Source organism: Orcinus orca, chromosome 13, assembly GCF_937001465.1.
Source record: "Orcinus orca chromosome 13, mOrcOrc1.1, whole genome shotgun sequence".
NCBI classification, from domain to species: domain Eukaryota; kingdom Metazoa; phylum Chordata; class Mammalia; order Artiodactyla; family Delphinidae; genus Orcinus; species Orcinus orca.
The window spans coordinates 33,250,405-33,274,739 of record NC_064571.1 but is presented as its reverse complement, the minus strand read 5'-3'; the positions used below and the strand labels follow the sequence as shown (position 1 = coordinate 33,274,739).

Below are 24,335 nucleotides of genomic sequence, written 5' to 3'. Positions count from 1 at the left end.
AGGTCCCACATGCCGCGGAGCGGCTGGGCCCGTGAGCCATGGCCGCTGAGCCTGCGCGTCCGGAGCCTGTGCTCCGCAACGGGAGAGGCCACAACAGTGAGAGGCGCGCGTACAGCAAAAAAAAAAACCAAAAAACTCTACCAATCAGAGAGCTTCTCTCTCAGTTTGGGTCTTTAACGGTGCAAATATCTGCACTGGGGAAATGGAAGTTGCCAGTCATTTATACTTAAGAATGCAGTTTGATAACAGGAAGACTAGTTGCGGGGCTGAGAGGATGTCAGGAAGGAGGGCTCACAAGAAAGAAAATGGCGGGCCTCAAGGTGGGGCACTTTTAGTGAGTTGCCACGGAGACTGAGCCTACCAGGAGGTGAAAGGAAAACGGGAAACAAAGCCGATGTGTTTTAGAGCTTGCCTTTAGCACTCCCTCCTGCCACACAGTTTTTAAGAACCACTTCATTTTTAGAGCTAGAAGGCATCTTCAATACCATGAGAGTCTGTGGTTTTCAAACATTTTTGAGCCAAAAGGAGAAGGCCTTTAAATGCAATCTTACCATAAGCCCAGTATGAAAAACAGGTAAGTGGAGATGCTCTGGTTCTAGGCGGGCAGTGAGCCAGAAAACAAACCGCGCCGCGTGCGCGCACGCACGCATACACACAATTTTCCCACAGTACTCTCCACACCTCCCCCTCAGGATTCCCAAGTGCTATGAAACAGTGCATCCAAACACAGCAAGAGACCCACAGTTGTCCTCTGTCGTCACCATGTCTGTGAGGCTGGGCTCCAGCGGTCAAAGAAAATGGACCTGACTTTTCCCTCCCTCCATCGAGGATCAGACCTCCACTCCCCAAACTCCTCATCTATTCTGTAAATGTTTGCTAAATCAAAGAAAGAGCCCTTTCATGGGGTCACTAAAGACTTCCCCTGAGTTTAATATGACCAACAAATATTTACTAAGTGCTGGCTACACCCTTGACCCTGTGTAGGGCACTCAGAACAAATGGCTGTTGTCATTGCTACGTTCATCAACACTCTTGGGATGCTGTTTGTCCAACCTTCTCCAAACCATCTAAATTACCACTAAACATCCAGCCCACATCTGTCCATCTTTTCTCTAAATGTGCTGTGAGACACGCTGTGAAATGATTTGTTGAAATGCAGATAAACTACATCTGTCAGCCCCCATCTATGATTCTGGTGAGACTTGCAAAAAAAAATGAGGTTTGGCCCCAATTCACTCTTTGCAAACCTTGGCTCCAAGGGACGACCACTGCTTCCTGTCCTTGGAACTTACAAACCATCTGTGTAATGACCTGTTCTAGCTTCCTGCCAAGTACTGACGTCCATTGCACCAGTCAGCAGTTCCCACCAAAAGTGCTTAGGGCCTCAGGGCCTCCCATCCCTGCTGCTGGCCCAAGTCCAGGTCACAGAGATGGCTCCCTCATCCTCTTGCTTGTTACGGGAGTACAATGGGAAGCGGGGAGAGTTCACATTAGTGCAATTATTTCTGTATAAGCAATACCAATCTGGGGCTCAGAACTGCTTAGCTGAGAGCAGAAGAACAAAGACTTTACAGAGAAGCATGGCTAGGTTTGCCACCCAGCTCTACCACATGCTGCCTGGGTTTGGTTAACTACCCTCTCTGAACCTGCCAAATGAGCCTCGCGGAAGGTTGTGAGGATTAAACGCAATTAACTATGAAGTGCTTAGGACGGTGGCTGGCACACGTCATGACTGTCACTATGAGAAACTGTTCTTGTTGATCAACTCCTTTAGCTCAGGGGTGGGACAGGGCAAGGAACTGGCCCAGAGGGAGGGTCTCTGTGTGAGGGGCATATTCACAGGTACACAGTTCACTTATTTTTCTAGGCATCAGGAGGTATGCAGAAAAGACAGTCTTCCCCATAAAGTTTGGATTCTTATAGAGAAAGAATCATGAAAAAAATGTCTGTGCCCTTTCAGTCACGTGGTTTGTGAATTTGCTGTCCTTGGGTCAGGCTGAGATCCCAGAGTCCTGGCCCCCAACTGGTTCTGGACCTACTTCTCAGAAGACCCACAGGTCTTCAGGGTGGCCCCTAACCCCCCAGATTGCTCAGTGCAAGGGATTCAGTCTCCTTGAGCACTCTTAAGAAGACTCAGAGGAACCGCGCGAGAGAGACCCCTCCAAAGAAGTGTCCATCCAGGAGGCAAACGTTTTCACAATCCATGCTCCCAGCCCTCATGGGAAAATTGCAGGAAAGTCACCCCAGGCCTTTGTTGATTAAAATGAAACAGGCAGGATTCAGCTACAGTGGATTGCAGAAGTCCTGGGTCAATTTCTAAAGCAAATGTATTTTTTAAATACTTGAGCTAAAGGCAATAGTAATAAATGACAGCTGGGAATTTGAAGTTTTATTTTCAGTTCTGAAAAAAATTAGGGAGTTGGGTATCCTTGTATATTTTCCTATTAAGGATAAATAAATAGGGAGATTCCATGGTGTTTGTCAGTCTAAAAAGCAATCAATTCAATATGCCGTTGTCACAGATTCGGACCCCTTAGATAGAGCCCTCCTCACTGGAGGATATGAAAGTGACAAGGGTAAAAAGTTGCTGGGAAGGTCCCGGGAAAGGGGATGGAGCCTGCCAGCCTGCTCCCTCTCAAAGCACCTACTTCAGCCTGGGGCTCTGCTAAGAGGGGTAGCACCTCCAGCCTGGACTTTGACCAGCTTTCAGCTGGAGTCAGAGATCATAGCAGGAACAAAATCACAACAGCCAGGAACCCAGCATAGAAGGTGAAACCCAGCCGAGGACATCTGGCCTCTGTAACATACAGCATTAATAAAAGGCTAACAGAAAACCAAAGGCCTATTAAATATCCCTGCCCCACCTAGATCAGCACTTAATTGGGGTGGAGGGCCCTCAAGGGAGAAGGAATATTAGTGGTCCCAAAGACAGGAGAGACCTTGGTCTGAAAAGCTCAGGTCCAATTAAAACAAGCCAGGAGCCTTTATTGCTGCCCTGTGTTGACATCAGGAAACTCGTTTTTAGTTCTGCTAATGGTTACAATGTAGAGATTATTATGTTTTTTATTTCATGTGCTTAATCAATGCTTAAAAGAATTAAACAAATGAGACCAAAGATCACAACTTCCTCATCCATCACAGATGGACAACTTTTCCCAGAGCCAGCCTCTTAAGAAGTCCCCAGTTTCCTTATCAGGGTTCTGGTAGTCCTACTATTATATTGGTGGCTTTGTCAGAGCAGTTCACAAGCCAAATGGACTGTAGGCCCCTGCTGTGATTAGAAAACTTCTCTGTGAAAATGTATCTCCCCAAGCTACCTACAGAAAGTCTGCAAAAGGAGAAAGGTTAATCTCTTTGCTTTAGGGACCTTGAATCTAGTTAATATCCCAACGTCCACCAACATGAGGAACACGTGCACGCACGCCCACACACACACACGCATGCACACACACATCACTGATGAAAATGGCTAAGAGTAGATCTTGTTCTTTATTTATTCACCATTTTTTATCACTTGTAATTGGGTCTTTTACCATGAGCCAGGCACTGTGCTCTATTCTTACCTAACTCATCAACTTCATGTATCACAAACTTTTAGTGTACGTTGAAATGGTGGATGCCCTTGGTAATTGTGATTCAGTGGATCCAAGGGTTTGGCATCTGTGTGTTTAACAAAAAGCCCAACTGATGCTTGTGGCCGAGTAGCTCTCCTGGGAGGCCTCCCAGTTTGTCCCCAGTCTCCTGACTGAGGTGCCCCCAATCTCCCGGCAGGTGGTATCTCATCACCGCAGAACAGGCTGGAGCAGGCTGGTCACCTGAGGGAGGGGCAGTGACCTCCCAATGTGGCCTGAGAATCCATTCGCTTTCCCTGGGCAGTCACACAACTGTCTCAATTTGACCAGATGGTCTGAAACCCCCAGATCCTCTTCACCCCGGCTGTGACTGAGCCAGGGGTCCCCCACGCCAGAATCAATTTTCTTAAGAGCTAGACCTGGCTTTTAATCCTAAATACCTAAATTATTTAACTTAGCCTATTGTTACAGCTTTTCCAGTCCCTTTGGCATCCTGGCTCCATTCTGCCGTGCATCCGTCACAGCCAGGAGTCATGAGTACACGTGGCAGAAAATGCCCGTGTACCCTGCTGTCCATTAGAGGCAGCGGCTGCCCAGACCAGCAGCTCTGTACTTGGCCACAGCCTCCTCCACCACCAGAAAGTTCCCCTCTCTTGTGAGGTTGAGCTCTTCCAGAATCAGCTCTATCCTTCCTGCGTATTTTTTTTGAGCAAGCTTCTTAGCTATTGAAAACCAAAGAAGCCCACTATAAGAAAATTTTTATTGGAGAGAAACTCTCTCTCCTGAGGACAGTACCTTTTTCTGTTTATGAAATTCCCAGTTAGAGCCATGATTTAAAGAAATGCGAGGCTAACTTGAAGTCTGTTTTGGTTAATATTCATGTTGGTGGTGGTTTCACCTACTGAAAAGGCAAAAATATTTAACAGAAATACCCACATCGGGAGCCCAGACAGTCCCACGGAGGGAGTCCAAGAAACCTTGGATCTGAGCCCTAACCTTCCCCTTTGTGGCTCAGTTTTTTCCAGCCTATAAGGGAGCAATGATTCCTGCTGCTTCCTCTTCACCCAGAGCTACTGAAGGGGTCTGCAAGATAAGGCCATGCTGGACTTTGAGTTTCTGGGGCAAGAATTAAACAGTTACAGTTGTAGCATCATCCTGTGAAATTAGATTTCCTCACCCACAAAATGTTCCCACTGGTGCCTGGAATGATAAGAAATGCTTAAATTTGGGTAAAGAGACAATTAACTGAGAGTTTTGTCATCTGTTGAGGAGCAACAAGTCATTGCTTTGAAACCTCTGAATCTGAGACATGAGGGAAGTCACAGCTTGTATCTCTAACATAAAAGGTCTCCTTGTACTATATAAGAATTATAGGGCTTCCCTGGTGGCGCAGTGGTTGAGAGTCCGCCTGCTGATGCAGGGGACACAGGTTCGCGTCCTGGTCTGGGAAGATCCCACATGCCGCGGAGCGGCTGGGCCCGTGAGCCATGGCCGCTGAGCCTGCGCATCCGGAGCCTGTGCTCCGCAATGGGAGAGGCCACAACAGTGAGAGGCCCGCGTACCGCCAAAAAAAAAAAAAAAGAATTATAAATTGTAACAATTGCTCTGAAAGCAGGTGTGTGTATTGCTCTTTATTTCTTTAAAACAACTTTTCAAAACATGTCTTCTGTGTCTTAGCTTCAGTCGAATGTGCTTCTTAGAATGGATTTCCGTAACAAGTAGTTGACTGTCCTCTGGTGGATTGTAAAGGCAGGGTCCATCATCTTCTCCCTAAGCAGAAATTGTTGGGGGCTGATCCTAGCTAACTATGAAACTAAAGGATCGAGCATTTGACCCTGGAGATCCCGACACTCCAATGATTCCTCTCCCCTGTATCACATTTGTTTCGAGACTCTTAAAGAGATCATCATTACCTCAGATACAAAGGGTGATTTTATGTGGTATGTCCTGAGAATACGGCTCATATGAACCATCATAATAAAATGAAGGTGCATTAAATAAAACATCATGTACAGAACAGAGAAGATGGATGGAGTGCCACAGAAAAGACTTAAGCAATATTCAACTATACACTAAGTGGAAACATATGGGAAGGCGGGTTTTTTTTTTCAGTGTTTTTTTTTTTTTTTATGTAGTGTGGGGCTTTTAAATGACGCTATACATTTATAACAGATGCCTGTTGACCAGAAGTTATAGAGACCCTCCAATTACAGAGGACCAGAACTCGGTGGCCACTGTTCCCCAAAATAGTCATGTCCATTGAAACCAATTTAAAGACACCTTTCAAAAAGTATCTATACAACTTTATGCACCTAAAATACAGTAAAATCTCATATGAGATATCAGAGTTTGGGCAGTTTGTTAGCCCTTATACTCAAATGAAAGAATATTTCTTTTAAATTCTCCAGGTAAAGCCCCATCTTGTCCCTATATCATAATTTAACTTTTAATATGAGTGAGAGTGAAAAGGGGACCTAAAAATAATGTAAAAGGCATTCAGTGGGGTCTTAGTTCAAATCATGGGACAGCTCATCAAAAAGATATTGTCAGTGAGTCGATTAAATTTTGCTTGGATTGAATTTTCCCCTTTAGGAAAAAAAAAAAGATCTCTGGTTCCTGTTGCATCACCCCAAAAAAGGGGATCCACTGAAATGTGAAAATAGTGAAATGTGGAAATAAATATATAGTTCCCAAATATAAACAGTGGTCATGGTCATGTGCCTGAGGTTTTCTTTTATCTTTTTTCCATAAAGTTTTTAACGCCCTTAATTACTTTTATTTAATAAAAGAAGTGGTAATTTAAGAAAAGAGAGAATGCTGCAGATACATGCTGGAAGGGGTGATTACAGAACTGGGTCTGTGATGTCTGAGCTAGACTTCCTGGTGGGTAGAAAAACGTTCCAGCCCATTGCGTCAAAGGCCGAGCGAGGAGGTGGGAGTGGCTGGTCACACCAGAACACAATGGTTCTCTGCCGTGGCCACCTCTGCTTACATTGCACTCAGCACCACCTTCACTTCCATGGCCCAGGTCTCCCAAGACACTCATTTGCAAGGTCACATCATTCAAAATCCTTTTCTGGTCTTCTTATCATTCTTTTTGTCCAAGGTTTTTGGACTCAGAGCTTTGGTATGAAATTGAATCTTCATTTAGTTCAGAATTTTTTCTTTACCCAGTGACAGAGTATGATGAGGTAATGTTTTCTGGCAGGCTGACCCAAGATTTGAATCCTTAAAAGTGAAAAACGTTGAGAGCTTAAAAAGCCAGTGTCAAATATTCTCTCAGTATTCTTGAGTAGACAGTGATGTTTTCCTAGTGTTAATTTCAAAGTGACAGAACTGTCATTAGCCCTACCTGTCCCCACTGCAAAATTATAAATATATCAGTTATCCTCTATAACAGTAGTAATGAAATCTAGTAATAAAAAAAAAAAAAAAAGACACCAGAAGACTGTCTTTTCCCCCAGAGACTATTTAGTAGGCTACTCTCTATCGGTCAGAACAAAAGCAGGCCAGAAAGGGGGTGGGGAATGACCCCAGAATCACTGGATGGTGAGAAAGGAGGCAAGGAGTGAAATGGTGTTGAAGGCACTTGACTAGTTTCCAAGATGGAGGAAGCATCCTTGTCGTGCCTTAAACTAGAGCAGAACAGCACCATTGTCCCAGCCCTGGCATATCAAGAAGATAAACTTTTTAAAGGATTCTTCTCATTCACAAAAACGGATGTGTTCTGAAGTGGTGGGACTCTGACATTTGTGATCCATAAACCACTTCTGCAAGGCCCAGAACCTTCTCTGAAGTTTTATTTTGCATTAATTACAGTTTTATAATCACTTTCTAGAACTGCTCCTTTTTGCACTTTCAGATATAAGGAGAAGTGGCATCTTTTCATTTGTCTAAAGAAGACATACATTTGTAATTTGCCTTCAGAAAGAGGCCCTTCCCTCTCCCCATGTTCCATACTTAGGGGGTCCCTGTGGTTCTCAGAGAAGCAAGGAAATGACTCTCTTCCAGCCCAGAGCAACTCTGACCTGGCATCAGGTCACCTCTATGCAGAAGGCCCCCTGAGGCCTGTGCTGGTGCGACAATGATCCACAGCTTGGGATCATTTCAGGGGTACATGGATAGGGAGGAAAGTTATATAGACAAGAATGACTCACTAACCAACAGCTTGGACACTGACAGATCAGAGGAAGGGCCATACCTTGCTCAGCCAGCTCCTCCTTGTAGATAACATTGGAAGCAACCTCCTCTGTCAATCTCACCCGAATATTGGCTGTGACTGTTCAGCTAGCATCTCCCTTTCTAAATCCCCTACAGTTTCCCTTCCCTTCCTACCGGTTTCTCTTTTTGGTTTGGTAAGTTTTCCCTCCTACTAATTTCCCAACCTGGAGAGATGAGGGTTCTGAATTTTCTTACTTCATTCTTAGTTCATTCTTACAATGGAACAATGAAGGAGTGCTCTCATTGGAAGGATAGTCCTCTACTTGAGCAGAGTAACTCAGTCCTCTCTCCTTCAGCTCCAATAAAGCTGAAACAAACTGGGAGGTCATCAGTGAAACTTAGTTCAAACAAGGGCCAACACTTCAAGAATCAACATCATCATCATCACCATCATGACCAAAATGCCCAAAAATGGTTTAATTTTTTAGGAGGCCTTTGCCTAAAATGAAATAATTTTTATTATTTTCATTGTGTGTTGGATTCGTTAAATCAGAGTGATCAAGCAGAATATTAAAAGAGTGTCTGAGGGGCTTCCCTGGCGGCACAGTGGTTAAGAATCTGCCTGCCAATGCAGGGGACACGGGTTCGAGCCCTGGTCCAGAAAGATCCCACATGCCACGGAGCAACCAAGCCCATGCGCCACAACTACTGAGCCTGCGCTCTAGAGCCCGCGAGCCACAGCTACTGAGCCCGCGTGCCACAGCTACTGAGCCCGCGAGCCACAGCTACTGAGCCTGCATGCCACAACTACTGAGCCCGCGAGCCACAACTACTGAAACCCACGCACCTAGAGCCCGTACTCTGCAGCAAGAGAAGCCACTGCAATAAGAAGCTCGCACACCGCAAGAAAGAGTAGCCCCTGCTCACCGCAACTAGAGAAAGCCCGTGCACAGCAATGAAGACTCAACGCAGCCAAAAATAAATAAATAAAAACAGTGTCTGAAAATCAGGCAAGACTAGGGAAACAGGTATGAATTACCTAAAGGAGAAAATGGCTAAAAATTACAGTATTACAGATTATTTGTTTTATCTCAAAGGTAGATGTATACCAAATATATTCCAAATTTCAGTTGAGTGTTGGGTTACTGAAGGTAAACAGAAACCACACCTCCACCCTTCCCCTTTGAGTTTTAAACTCTGGTGCATAAACTATGTTCTCATCTCCACCTGGTCCTGCCAACAGTGAGGTTGAATGCTGTCTAACAATATGGCCAGGGCCCCTGTCTCTGGAGTAGTTTCTAAGGTAATAAAAAACCATCTACTGTGTCAATAGCCTTTGAAAGATGACCTGTATCAATACAGATTCCAGGTTATCTCTGGCCCGAGCAAGTCTAAAAAACAAATAGGATCTCCTTTTTCAAGGAGTATGAACTTTTGGAATTTTCCTTTCATTCCTATAGAAGATATTGCCCTTTTGGTCAGGTCACGTATGGTAATTATATCCAAAGCTCAAAGAAGTCATGTCTACATGACTGACGACCTCCCTGACAGCAGTAGGTTGAAATCACTGTTGTTTTTTATTGACTGAAGATTGTGTCGACACGCTTTGAAAATGGACTTAAGGTGATCTAGATAGTAATCGGCCTCTGATTTAGGCTACAGCTCCTCATAGAACCGTTCTGTTCATGAGAAGAACTCTGTCCTTTTGCTGCTCTTCACTTTTTTTCCTTTTTTCCTCCGTGTTCCTCTCCCTTGCCCCCAAATCCCTACCGAGGCCAGTAAATGCCCTACTTCAAAGTTTCCGAAAATGGGCTTGTGTTCCATTCCCTCTGCAGGGTGTCTCAGTGCCCCACCCTGAGCGCAGGTTTATGTCATTCACAAAAACATGAAGGATTATGAGATGTCCTGGCACCATCCTGCCTAATACTCCTCAGACCCATGCATCTCTTTTTTTTAGTTTAGTTTATTGAAGTATAGTTGATTTACAATGTTGTGTTAATTTCTACTGTACAGCAAAGTGATTCACTTATACATATAATACGTTCTTTTTCATATTCTTTTCCATTATGGTTTATTACAGGGTATCGAATATATCAATAGTTCCCTGTGCTATACAGTAGAACCTTGTTGTTTATCCAGTCTATATATAATAGTTTGCATCTGCTAATCCCAAACTCCCAATCCATCCCTCCCAGCACCCCCTCCTTGGCAACCACAAGTCTGTTCTCTATGTCTGTGAGTCTGTTTCTGTTTGGTAGATAAGTTCATTTGTGTTACATTTTACATTCCACATATAAGTGCTATTATATGGTATTTGTCTTTCTCTTTCTGACTTACTTCACTTAGTATGATAAGCTTGAGGTCCATCCACGTTGCTGCAAATGGCATGATTTCATTCTTTTTTATGGCTGAGTAGTATCCCATTGTATACATGTACCACATGTATACATGTATACTTTTTTATCCCTTCATCTGTCGATGGACATTGAGGTTGCTTCCATATCTTGGCTATCGTAAATAGTGCTGCTATAACACTGAGGTGCATGTGTCTTTTTTATCCCTTCATCTGTCGATGGACATTGAGGTTGCTCCCATGTCTTGGCTATCGTAAATAGTGCTGCTATGACACTGAGGTGCATGTATCTTTTCGAATTCCTTTTCTCTGGATATGGACCCATGCATCTCTTGGTTCAGATCCTGCTCTTCCTTCCCACAGCACATAAATCTGACAGCTTTAAAAAAAAAATCGTTTTCCTCTTAAAATGACACAGGGGACAAAGGAGTTCAACTCCACTCGCATTTGTGAAAGTACTCCTAAAGTATTCAAAACTTTGTGACAAATCTACACTATACCGTGTGACTAACGTATGAACAGAAAGCTCCTTGGAGATTAAGCCGGTCTCTCGTGGGCAATTTGCACAAATTTAGGGAAGGAAGCCCTAGGTTAAAAGATGCATGGACATATCTATGGTGCCACCTTTCCTCTTTTTTCTGTGATTCTCCCAGCCAAGGTCAGTGCCCCTCACATCCCTTCTCTTTCGTGCTCTGTACACTTTTATCCTTTTGCCTCCCTGATTCCCATCAAAATTTAACCTTCCTGTGTCCCTTTCTCCAAATTTAACAATCCTGAGTGCTCTTTTCCCTGGCCTCAAAAAGGGTAGATAAGTATGCTGAGTTACTGGGTGCCAATACCTAGGGAATTTCTCTCCTGGGTTCTCCTGCATCCATTTTAAGAGGGGTCTCTGTGAGGTACCACTGCCATTTCCTGTGTGTGTGGCCCTGGAGAAGGGCCTTAGCCTTCAAGAGCGTCCATCTCTTTATCTTTGAAATGGGAATAGTAATACCTACTTTACAAGGTTGTGGTGAGGTTTTAGGATAACATAAGTAGGCTTGGATGAACCACAGCTATTATAACAGTGACCACCCTGTGCCCATTAGATGGACTTTTAACCTTGTTCACAGGATACGAATAGGACTGTAACGTTCATAGGGCTTAACGTGGTACTTGACAAATGTTTCACCATGTTCCTAGGAAGCAGGGTCTGCTTCTTCGCGCCTTTATTTTACAGGTACTCTGGCGGCCCTTCTGTGGGCCAGGCCCTGGGTGATGAAGGAAACAGTGGTCAGCAGAGAGCTTTCAGTATTGTAACAGAGAGGGAGAAATACACAATGGCAAAGGTGAAAGAGGAAAAGGGCAGGACATGAAAGAGATTACCAGGTGGGCATAATTGAGACTGGAGGTGGGCAGGAAAACCTCTCTGAAAAAGGGACTAAGCAGAACATGAGGTGTGAACAGAATTTAGCCAAGCAAGGTTTGGGGGAAGCGTGTTCCAGGCAGAACACGTGCAAAGGCCATGAAGTAGAGATGGCCATGAAGTAGTGATGACCATGGAGTTGAAAGGAAACTGCAGGACCGGCAGGTGGGGAGAAAGGGGAGCAGGAGGTGAGACTGACCATTCAGGGCCTTGTCGGCCACATCAGTACTTTTTGTTATTGAAGTACAGTTGATTTACAATGTTGTGTTAGTTTCAGGGGTACAGCACAGTGATTCCGTTATGTAATGTTTGTGCGTGTGTGTGTGTATGTGTGCATTCTTTTTCAGATTCTTTTCCCTTATAGGTTATTACAAAATATTGAGTATAGTTCCCTGTGCTATACAGTAGAACCTTGTTATTTATCTGTTTTATATATAGGAGTGTGTATATGTTAATCTCAAATTCTTAATTTATCCCTCCCCCTTTCCCCTTTGGTAACCACAAATTTCTTTCCAATGTCTGTGGGTCTATTTCTGTTTTGTAAATAAGTTCATTTGTATCTCTGTTTTCTTTGATTCCACATGTAAGCAATATCATATGATATTTTTCTTTCTCTGTCTGACTTACTTCACTTAGTGTGATAATCTCTAGGTCCATGCATGTTGCTGCAAATGGCATTATTTCATTCTTTTTATGGCTGAGTAATATTGCATTGTATATATATACCACATTGTCTTTATTCGTTCATCTGTCAATGGACATTTAGGTTGCTGCCATGTCTTGGCTGTTGTAAATAGTGCTGCTATGAACATTGGGGTGCATGTTATCTTTTCGAATTATACTTTCTCTGGATATGTGCCCAGGAGTGGGATTACAGGATCATATGGTAACTCTATTTTTAGCACATTGATATGTTGGATCTCAGCAGTGAGGTGGATTGGAAAGAGGAGCAAGCGAGGTCTCAGAGAGACTAGTGAGGAGGCAGGAGATGATGAACCGGACTACCTGGGGGAAGAGCATCTTTGCCTTTTGCTCATGTCCTGGGTGGACCAGAGTCCCTTGGAAAACTTGCCTTCCCCACAAAAGGTAAAGAACCTCTTGGAGGTAAAGAACTTGGTGTTGTGTATAAAGGTGGTGCCTTGGAGGCCTTTACATCCATACCGCCCGGAGGTGAAGGCTCTCCCTGAGTTGTTCTGTTTCCTATGGTCCAGGCAGCCTCCTGGCCCTCAGCTCTCAGTCCTTCTGAATCGGGTGAGCAGGACGAGGACTTTTTCCACATAGCAGCTAACATTCCCAAGCTGCCCTTGCCAAACCAGCAAACAGAGTTCCTTATACAGGATAGCCTTACTGAGTTGGATTTAAATTAAGGTAGGGGAAGAGGGAGCACAAGGAAAACTGACAAAAAGCCCAACTTGTCAGTGTCTCAGTGGCCTTCTCATTGCTGGTAGGTACATGTAATCACCTGCTCCCAAGCATTCTCTGCCCCTTGTTGAGTGGGCCCTGGTGAAAGGCTGATCACTTGGGAAGGACACGGAGAGCAGGTCATGCAGCCAAGGGAGACAAAGGCCAAGCTAGTTTCAAAGGTCTCACCAACCCATAGGAATGGGGGAGCCTGGGGCCAGAAGAGCGTACAAGAAGTAAGAAATGCAGAAAGCCAGGTGCAGCAACATAACCTGGCCAAGGAGGATTCCAGAGTCAGAGGTCCATGCAGGCACCTGGGTGACCTTTTGCTGTCCTGGTAAGGGCTTGTGCAACTGGGAGGGACCGTATAAATTGACAGAAATGAAGCAGGCAGTGCCACTGCCGGTCTCTCCAAGTGGAGGTCTCTACTGAGGCCACTTCCACTGAAAAAATAAAATGCACTGGTCATTAGCAACATCCTTTATTTACAATTAAGGTGCTGAAATCTGCAAAAGCTCTTCTCTATTGTATGTCCTGCCTCTTTCCCAAAGATTTAAGATATAATTTTTTTTCCTCTTTATGATTCATGCTATACTTTCACTAAATATAAGCCTAACAAACATTTCTTCCCAGATCCTACAGAACGTAAGCTCAGACCAGCCTGGGAAGAATTATCACAAATATTTAATTAATGAGCCAGAATTAGTGAGGTGTTTCGTGCACCATGGAGATGAGGCATTTTGATACTGGATCACGATCCCATTTCAGATCTAACTCTATGCGGTCTTGTAATTAGGAAGAGTATTTGCACCCAGTGGAGGCCTGAAACCAATTTTGAGGTTGGATAACTTAAATTAATGCTTTTTACTCCTAAATGAATCCCAGATTTTGAGTGCTATAAATTTTTCATTACTATGTCTGGCCAATCGCAAACATCAGCCATGACCTTTCAGGGCACTCTGGCAGGAGCCTAGCGGCCCTCACCTGAAAAGCAGATGAGTCCAGGAGGATGTCAGAGGCCCCTCGGAGTCAGCTGGGCAAGGACCGGCTTGTGCAAATTTGGAGCGGGTAGCCAACAGCATGGTCAAAATTTGAGAGTCATTCCAAAGCCCAGCGTGCTCCAGCAGGCCACCACGATGGCCTGCCACAGCACCTCAAATGCCCAGTATTGGGGCCACCCCTTTAGAGTAAAACTCTGTCTCAGGAGTTTTCCTGTAGGAGTTACATTATTAAGGTTAGAGGTTCAGCTGATCTAGCAAATCCCAAAACAATACAGGATAGAACTCTTTTCTCTCACATGTAACCTTCTGAGAATAAACTGTCTAAAGTCAATATGGTGGCTTCATGCTGTCAGGGGACCAGGCTTCTTCTGTCTTGTGTCTCCACTATCCCAAGAGTGTGGCTTTCATCTGCATAGTGCAAAAAATGAAAAGGGGATGGTACGCCCCTCCCTTTTAAGGCACAACCTAGAATTTGTACACATCATTTCTCACATCCAACTGTTCAGAGTATAGGTTACTTGGCCACACCTGGACACAAAGGAAGCCACACCCACCTGCGAATTCCTGCACCACACTAGGTCAGCATCACTTCCCACCTCTTGAACCAACTTATGCAAGGGAGGCTGGGAAACGTAATCTTTACTATATTGTCCTGTGCCCAGTGAAATGCCAGGGTTCACCTGCTGGAGGAAGAAAGTGAAAATGGATATGGGAGACAATTAACCATTTCTATTTACAGTGTACACTTGTGGACATGGAAAGAAAGTGCCTATTAAGGAATAAACCTTCATAGTGGACCCAGCGCATGGATCACACTAGAGACTTGTCACATACAAAGCATAGAGGACTGAAAGGCAAAGGCACTCAGGACAAGCAAGTTTTGATTAGAAGGAAGAGTGGGGATATATGGAACCCTTCTCTAGGAAGAGCATCTAGAGGGCACCGAAATTCTGAGGAAGTTAAAAACAGAGACATAGAGAGCTGGAAGAGAATGGTGGGAGTGGGGAGGTATCAGGACCCAAAGCAGATTCTCAAATGTGTAATATTACTGGTGGCCAATTCTTTAAGTAGCCATGCTTCTTGAATCCCTCTGCCCTAGATTCATTCCCATCTAAAAGCACATGTTGCTCAAAAGAAAGAGTTCAGCATTAAACAGAGCTGGAGTTATAGCTGTGCTCCATCATTAACTTGCAGAGAGACCCTGGACAAATTACTTAGCCTTTCTGAGCCCACTTATACATTTTTGAATCACGGTAATAATATTAACCAACAGTGCAATTAGGTGCACAAAATGAGATGATGTATATAAAACAATTAGTACTGGGCTTCCCTGGTGGCACAGTGGTTGAGAGTCCACCTGCCGATGCAGGGGACACGGGTTCGTGCCCCGGTCCGGGAAGATCCCACATGCTGCGGAGCGGCTGGGCCCATGAGCCATGGCCGCTGAGCCTGCGCGTCCGGAGCCTGTGCTCCGCAATGCGAGAGGCCACAACAGTGAGAGGCCGGCATACCGCAAAAATAAATTAATTAATTAATTTTTTAAAAACCCAAAAAACAATTAGTACTAAGCCTGGCTCAGTGAATGGTAGATACAATTAGTATGAAAACTTTTCACCTCATAACAAGCAACTGGTCCCTCAAATAAGGAGCTTAGCCATTATGACAGGGTCATGGGATAGAAAAATCGTGCATGTGTGAGATGCTGAGAACCTAAAAGACACATACCTATGTCTCACTGGCAACAATATAGCAATCACAAAAGCAAAATATTCTTTATTTTTTAATTAATATTCTCTCCACTTGGGGAAAGCACTTTGATAGCTACAGACATGGGAAAAGAATGCGTCCTAAAGATGGGATTCCTCACATTGTGCAAAAGAAGAAAACAAACCTTCATCCATGAGCTTCTATCTATGCAGCAGGATGAGGCCAGAGCTATGCACCAGATGAATAAGTAATTTCATAATTTTACATTTCACATCCAAGCTAAATAATACTCTTGGCTAAGCAATCTCAGTTTATCTTCTGGCACCCAATTTTTTAAGGCAAATACCTCAACATAAACAAAATAATAAATAGAAAGACTATATTAATGATAGTTCTAAGTAATCAGAATCATTTAACTGGGATTATGGACAAGGACAGGGAAAATATACTCAAGATTGTTAACTGGAAGAGACAGAAAGGGAGAGAAGGAAGGCTGTGAGTAAAATTAGTTCATCCTGGGTCACACTTTCACTCACTCAGCATGACCATGCCACATTGTTTTTCTAAATCTTAGAAAAGTGCATGAAAGCAACATTATTACTGAGAACCATCCAAAATGTCATCCAGGCTTTTGGGAGAAGTAATTGCTGCACTGCTTAGCAGGACCCATGTATATTGAACAGGATGCCACCAGTGATGAGAGGATGGTCAAAACCAATGGCTGGTTTTTAGAAAGGCAAATCTAAGAAACAACATTTAGGGCATGTTACACCAGGTCAGACCATTCAGCACCATTTCCTTCCTCTTGAATCAACAAATGTTTTCAATTAATTCCATCTCTGAAGTGTATGACCCATGGAATCTCTGCATATATCTTCATCTTACTTCCCTGAACACTCTGAATTTTGAGTCCCTTTGGCTACCTGATCACTTTTCCTGAATCTCCTTTCTCCAATCCTATTCTTTTTTTTTTTTTAAGATTTGTCAGTTAGAACTAGACAGGTGCAGACATAATATGCCAAGGTTTTATATAATGATGAGACATAAATACAGTTCCTTATGTCACCATGTATGCTTTTGTCTTTGTTGACTGCAATGGTATATTGACCTTCCTCAGGAGCCATCAGAGAGAGTCCTTCTCTACTTGGACTTACTAATTCATTCATTTGCATGGCAAGTAATTCATTGTAACTTTGGACATAGGTGAGACATGGGCTCTTAGCAACCTTTCATGGAACCTTGGGACAGAGTTTATTCATCTGCATTTGGGTGGCAAGACTACTTTATTTTACTGTGTTTCCTCTCTGTCAGGGTACTTATTAAAATACTTTTAAAAGACGTTCAGGTTGGAATGATAATTGGAGCATATGTGTTCCACTTCACTGCAGAAGCACGGGAGACCTTTCAACCTTGAGCTACCCACTGGCAGCGTGGGAGTAGGTGACAGGATGTCTCAGGCCCAGCTCATATAAGTAAGCTCGCACGAGTGTGTAAACAGGCAAAATCCCTTCGATATTGCAACAACATTCCCAGGCTTCTCCCAATTCAACCTTTTCTCATCACCATAACAGCCTACATTTCATAATGAATAATGCAGAGTAATATCAAGAGAACAAAAAGGGAAATTTGTGATGGTTTCCTTTGGGGTTATATCTCTCTCTCATCCAGTGAGCTTATCTTTCTCCTGGGGACCCTTGGATTCTAGCCATGTGAAGTCCTAGCCAATCAGGCAATAGGCAATGAGTAGAGCACAGATCAGAATCCTTACCAACCTTTGAAGAGTGCCAAGTTCAGAGTCCAAAAAAAGGGAAACCCACAACAACTCCTGTGCTCAGCTCCACAAACCAGGAATGGCCCTACTAGGCAAAGCAATGAGTTATTTCAGTATTGTTCTGTAACAAACCACTCTAAACATAGTGGTTTACAATGGAATATTTCACAGAACTACAACAAATAATTCTAAAATTTGTATGGAACCACGAAAGACCCCAAATAGCCAAAATAATCTTGAAGAATAAAGCTGGAAGCATCACATTCTCTGATTTCAAGCTATACTACAAAGCTATCATAATCAAAACAGATTGTATTGGCACAAAAACAGACACATAGATCAATGGAACAGAATTGAGAGCCCAAAAATAAACCCACACATATATGGACAATTAATCTATGACAAAGGAGCAAAAAACATGCAATGAAGAATGGACTGTCTCTTCAACAAATGGTGTTGGGAAAACTGGACAGCCACATGCAAAAGAACAAAACTAGACCACTATCTTACGTTATACACAAAAATTAACTCTAAATGGATTAAAGACTTGAACATAAGACCTGAAATTATAAAATTCCTGGAAGAAAACATAAACCTCACTGACATCAGTGTTAGCAATGTTTTTGTGGATCTGATTCCAAAGGCAAGGAAAACAAAAGCAAAAATAAATAAGACTACATCAAACTAAAAAGTTTCTGTACCATGAAGGAAACCATCATCAAAACGAAAAGGCAACCTACTGAATGGGAGAATATACTTGCAAATCATATATCCAGTAAGGGGTTAATATCCAAAATATATAAAGACTCATACAACTCAACAACCACCAAAGAAAACAACCCGATTTTAAAAATGAGCGTAGGATCTGAATAAACATGTTCCCAAAGAAGACATAGATGGCCAACAGACACATCGCTAGTTATCAGAGAAAGGCAAATCAAAACCACAATGAGATATCACCTCACACCTGTTAGAATGGCCATTGTGAAAAAGACAAGAAATAACAAATGTTGGAGAGGGTGTAGAGAAGAGGGAACCCTCATGCACTGTTGGTGGGAATGTCAATTGGTGCTGCCACTATGGAAAACTGTATGGAGATTCCTCAAAAAAATTAAAACTAGAACTACCATATGACCCAGCTATTCCATTTCTGGACACTAATTCAGAAAGACATACGCACCCTTATGTTCATTGCAGCATTTTTTCCCATAGCCAAGGTATGGAAAAAGCCTAAGTGTCTATCAATGGATAGATGGATAAAGAAGATGTGGTGTGTGTATATCTACTCAGCCATAAAAAAAAAATGAAATCCTGACATTTGCAACAATGTGGGTGGGCCTTGAGGGTATTATGCTTAGCTAATAAGTCAGACAGAGAAAGACAACTACTGTATGTTATCACTCATATATGGAATCTAAAAAACAAAATCATAGATACAGAGAACAGATTAGTGGTTACCAGAGGGGAAAGAGGTTGGTGGTGGACAAAACGGGTGAAGGGGATCAACTGTATACTGATGGATGGTAACTAGACTTGTGGTGGTGATCACTCTGTAGTGTAAACAGATGTTAAACTATAATGCTGTATTCCTGAAACTTGTATAATAAGATAAGTAAGTAAATACATCATAGTGGTTTAAAACAATACTTTGCTATTTCTCTCACAGTTCTGTGGGTTGACCTGACTCGCCTGTATAATTCTCACTTGGGGTCTGGTCTCTCATGCAGTCAGATGGTGGCTAGGACTGGAGTCATCGGGGGTATATTGGGCTAGACGTCCAAGCGGGCTTCTTCACTCACCTGTCTGTCCTCAGTGCTCTCCACATGGTCTCTCTTTATAGCAGAGTAGCCTGGAACTCTTACCCCGAGTCTCAGGGCACCAAAAACAGGAAACAGAAATTTCCAGGCCTTTTAACGTCAGTCTCAAAGCTAGTACAACATCACTTCCATCATATTTCATTATTCAAAACTATCACAAGCCAGATTCAAGGGAGTGGAGAAATAGACTCTTCCTCACCAGGGGGAGGGGCCCATACTCACAGGAGGGAAGGAATTGATGGCAGCCATTCCTGCAGACAAGCTACCACCAAACAGGGAGAGAGAATTCTTTGGAACAGAAGACGTTCTCTCTGCCCAGACTGCTCTGAGAGAGGCCCCCTCCCCTGCTGCTCTTGGGTGGCCCAATGACTAAAGCAGCAAAGTAAAATTTGAGCAAATACAATTGTTTAAAATTGGGGTATAGAGGAATTAATAAACCCACACCACTCCTAGACTTCAACAGATCAAGCTGATGGAAAATAAATAAAAGATACAGAGGCTTTAACTAATCTAATAAAAATAGATTTTTGGATATTTATTTAACAGTGCACCCATCAAATAGAAAATTCACATTATTTTTTAAATTTGTAAAAAATTACTATAACTTAGGCAACAAAGAAAACCAGAAAAAGGAGAAAAAAGTATAATTTTTACAGGCCACGTTTTCCCACCACCTCACCACAATAAAAATTTATGGGAATTGGAAAAAAATCATAGCCTTAATTTTTTTCATTATTAAAATGAAAACAATGAGCTGAGCGTTCAGTAAAAACTTAGAAAAGAATATGAAACAAATCTACAAAAACAGAACTAAGGAATCTATGAGCATAAGAACAAATTAATGAAAACCAAGCAAAAAGAGTAGAGCTGAGAAGTAAGTCTTAAAAAAAAATTTCTTTGGAAGTACCAATATCATTGACAAATCTTTGAAAGTCAAAAAAAGTCAGAACATGTAAATATGTATATTATTGATAATGACAAATGGGGTATTTATCATCACAAATTAAGATATTTGTTCAATTGTAAGAATTTCCTGTGTACAAAGTACAGGGCTATGCAAAGGATTAAAAAATCTCATGGAATGAATGATTTTCTAAGAAAGGATAAATTATGGAAATGGACTCAAGTACAAAGCCTGAAGAGGTCAATACCTGTGACAAAAACTTTTAAAGGCATCGAAGAGCTGCACTCAAGAAAACCAGCATGTCCAGAAAGATTTTGAGAGAATTTTCTCATGCTTTTAGTGAACTAATAACTCTTTTCTTTTATTAACTTTTATTGGAATATGGTTGCTTTACAATGTTGTGTTAGCCTACACTGCACAACAAAATGAATCAGCCATAGACATACAGATATCCCCTCCCTTTTGGGCTTCCCTCCCATTTACGTTACCACAGTGCATTAGGTAGAGTTCCCTGTGCTATACAGTATGTTCCCATCAGTTGTCTATTTTATACATAGTATCAATAATGTATACGTGTCAATCTGAACTAATAACTCTTAAGCTATTTCACAAATACAGAACATGTGCAAAAGATGAAAATCTTCCCAATTCCTTTTGTGAAAGTTAGCATTACCTTGATGACAAAAAGAGCAACAAAAGAAAAGTGGCCCATCTCACATACGAAATTGGGTGCAAAGATCCTAAATTAAAGATTAACAATTGATTCTAGAACTTTTCAGAAGTTATTTTAGAAATGTGAGGATAGTTAGAAATTAAATAGACTCAATGCCCAATAAGGAATTTAAGAACTGCGTTTGGTATTTCCATGTCACAGAAGATTATGCAACCATTGAAAATAATATTGAAAATGGTAAGGGAGGGACTTCCCTGGTGGTCCAGGGATTAAGAATTCCCCTCCCAGTGCCGGGGATATAGGTTCAATCCCTAGTGGGGGAACTAAGATCCCACATGCCACGGGGCAACTAAGCCCGCGTGCTGCAACTACTGAGCCCGCACGCTCTGGTGTGCCACCACTAGAGAGAAGCCCGTGCGCCGCAACGAAGAGCCTGCTCGCCGCAATGAAAGATCCCACATGCCACAACTAAGACCTGATGCAGCCAAATAAATAAATAAACTGCTGGAAAACATAAAATCTATTTAAAAAAAATACAAAATGCCAGGGGAGAAATGGTCACAGCATTTCATTAAAAAACTTTGATACAGGATGATCCCATTTTTGTACATATATGGGCCACTCTGTGTGTGTATTGGGGGGTGGAGGTGGGCGGGGATGTGATCTGAAAGAATGAGCACAAAATGTTAACTCTCTGAGTGTAATCATTGAAATTCTTCCCTCCTCCTCTTCTCCCTCCTTCCTTTGTGCATTTTCCAAATTTTCCACAAAGAAAATGTAGAACTTTGTAATCAGATTAAAAAGGGGGAATTTTGTTCTTAAATAAGTCTTATCTCAGTAGTAATAGTAGTTCTTAACAAACCCTGTGTTTACAAGTGTCCCACTAAAGATGTGCCATTTTTATTTCTACCCTTTCATTTCTCTAGTTTCCTCTTGTTACCAAATATTTCCTTCATGCTTTCAACTTACCCTCCAATTTGGCATCCAAAGAAGTTATTATGGAGAGCAGGCCAGCGTGTGTGTCAGCAAAATGAATCAAATAACTAAAGGAATTGACCTTGGATCCTTTTCCATGAAGAGCACATACAAGGCAGGCTATTACATGAGATTTATAGACGGGGCAAGTGTGTGGTAGCGAAAAGGGAGCCGAGAAGGATTCTGGCATCACCACTCACAACACACCCTTCTCTTTGCCCTCAGTTCTGGCTTTGGGAAAGAGGAAGAAGGCAAGACAGCTGTCTGTGTGCCACTTTGTCCCTGTCCTAGACTTGGGCCTATGAATGGATGCTGTTAAATGAGTCGCCAGAATATGGTGTCTTCATTTCAAGCGATGGACCAAAGCTGAAGTGTGTGGTTCAATAAAGGAAACAGCATGGAATGGCAGAAAGAAACACCAAGGGAGCAGGGCCGATTTGTGCTGAGGAACCTGGATATTTTCCTGTAGAAGGTGGGGAGGGGAGACATTGAAGAATTTAAGCAGGAAGACAACACTGAATGTGTGTCTATGTCTATGCATATATATATATGTAAATTTTTATATATACAGGCATATATACATCTTATATATACTTCTATGTATCCATGTGCATGCAAACGTGTATATCTATGTGCACACATTTTATTTATGTGTGTGTGTACATATATACATTTTATATGGAAACCAAAATATCACTGGAAAAGAGAAAGGCTGAAAGCAGGAAGACTGGTATACTTAGAAGTTACAGAGGATGAGCAACAGCGAGGGTGTGGAAGAATGAGTGGAGAGGAAAGATCTTTGGATCTCTGTGAGAGGAAAGATCTTTGGATCTCTGTGAGAGGAAAGATCTTTGGATCTATGTGAGAGGAAAGAATCAGAACTCTGCTTCCCCCTGATTGTGGCAGAAGATGGCCACCCCCCAGTTTCCACTTACATCCCCTCTATTCAAGGAATCAACCCTAACTGACTAACTACCTGCAAACTCAGTCATAATTCCAAACTCCCAGAAGAGAGAATCTGACCGGTCTACCTCAGATTAGGCGTCCACCCGCTGGTCCAGTCAACTATAGCCAAGGCCAGTGTCACACAACACAAATACAGTTGCTGAGATCCATTTATCTGTGGGACGTTTGACTGCTGTCCAACTCCACCTCTGGACTATATTCTTCATGAGGGCCGGGAGTGTGTTTGGTTGCTCAGCGCTGTCTGTGGCACCTTATAAGGTGTCCAGGACATAGTTGGCACTCAAAAACCATTTGTCAAAAGGATGAATGCACAAATGACTTAACAAATGAAGAGAAGAATCAGACAGAAGAAGCAGCATGATGGAGTCATCCTATCCAGCCCCCCATCCGTTCATTGTTCATGTGTCTCATTTATCACCAGAGCACCTACTTCAGCAGAACGACATCAGTCGCTTCACCACGTCAATGAGTTTTGTGGTCTAGCTTGAGAACCAACCCCCATTTACAAGAGTGATGTAAGTTAGAAATTATGCTCCTAATTCTAAACAACTGACATAAAACAAACTTTGGAAACCGAATCCACTTAACATGAGAAATACCTCCAAACAAGACAATCAAGGGGAGAACTAGGCCAGAGAGTAAAGGTATTTGTCGGAAGAAACTTGGCAGACCTGTTCTTTTTCCATCTGATTATTTTCATATTCTTCCTGTGAAATCCAATTTGCTTAAGTGACCTCTGTTCATAAGAAACTATTTGGTCTAATCTGTGGAAGCCATGGCATATTTTTAACCACCTCTGAAGGCCAGCTCCCTCTCCATTGAGTGTGCCTGATACCCAAACAGATGTTTTATAACACTCAGAACACATGAGCTCACCACTGGTGAGTCTTCTGCATGCAATCAGCCCTCAGATCTTCTCACATTTCCCCTATCATCCCACAAACCCAAATTCAGAACTCACAGGCAAGCTTGAATACTTACCATGGTAACAAAAAAGCAGAACATGGAGAATCCAATTTTGAATTTTCAACTTATTAATGTTTTGCAAATCTGATGGCCAGCTGGAAAATATGCAATACAAAGAGTTAACCAAACTAAGTAGTATATAAAATGATGTGCAGGGCTTCCCTGGTGGTGCAGTGGTTAAGAATCCGCCTGCCAATGCAGGGGACACGAGTTCGAGCCCTGGTCCAGGAAGATCCCACATGCCATGGAGCAACTAAGCCCGTGCGCCGCAACTACCGAGCCTGCGCTCTAGAGCCCTCAAGCCACAACTACTGAAGCCCGCGCACCGAGAGCCCGTGCTCCACAACAAGAGAAGCCACCACAATAAGAAGCCCATGCACCACAACGAAGAGTAGCCCCTGCTCACTGCAACTAGAGAAAGCCCACGCGCAGCAACAAAGACCCAACACAGCCAAAAATAAATAAATTTATTTAAAAAAAAAAAAAAGATGTGCAAACTGGCTGCCCCCAAAGAATTCAGATTAAAGTATCCAAGTTAAAGGGTTCCAAAGCAATTTGAATTCTCATAGAATTTTAAAATATTGAGGCTGAAGGGTCGTTGGTCTAGCTAGCACAACAATTTTTGTTTCAGATGAAGATGAAGAAGCTGAGACCCACAGAGAGAAA

General features: G+C 42.7%; 1 protein-coding gene and 1 long non-coding RNA gene across 2 annotated transcripts in view; both read left to right on the top strand.

Moving 5' to 3' along the window:
• ANTXR1 (ANTXR cell adhesion molecule 1) overlaps positions 1-24,335 on the top strand; it is a 244,980-nt gene that overhangs the window by 211,673 nt on the left and 8,972 nt on the right.
• LOC125960923 (uncharacterized) lies at positions 123-24,156 on the top strand. Its single transcript, XR_007471111.1, has 2 exons — positions 123-10,272; positions 10,367-24,156. It is a non-coding gene; the product is annotated as an uncharacterized LOC125960923 (long non-coding RNA).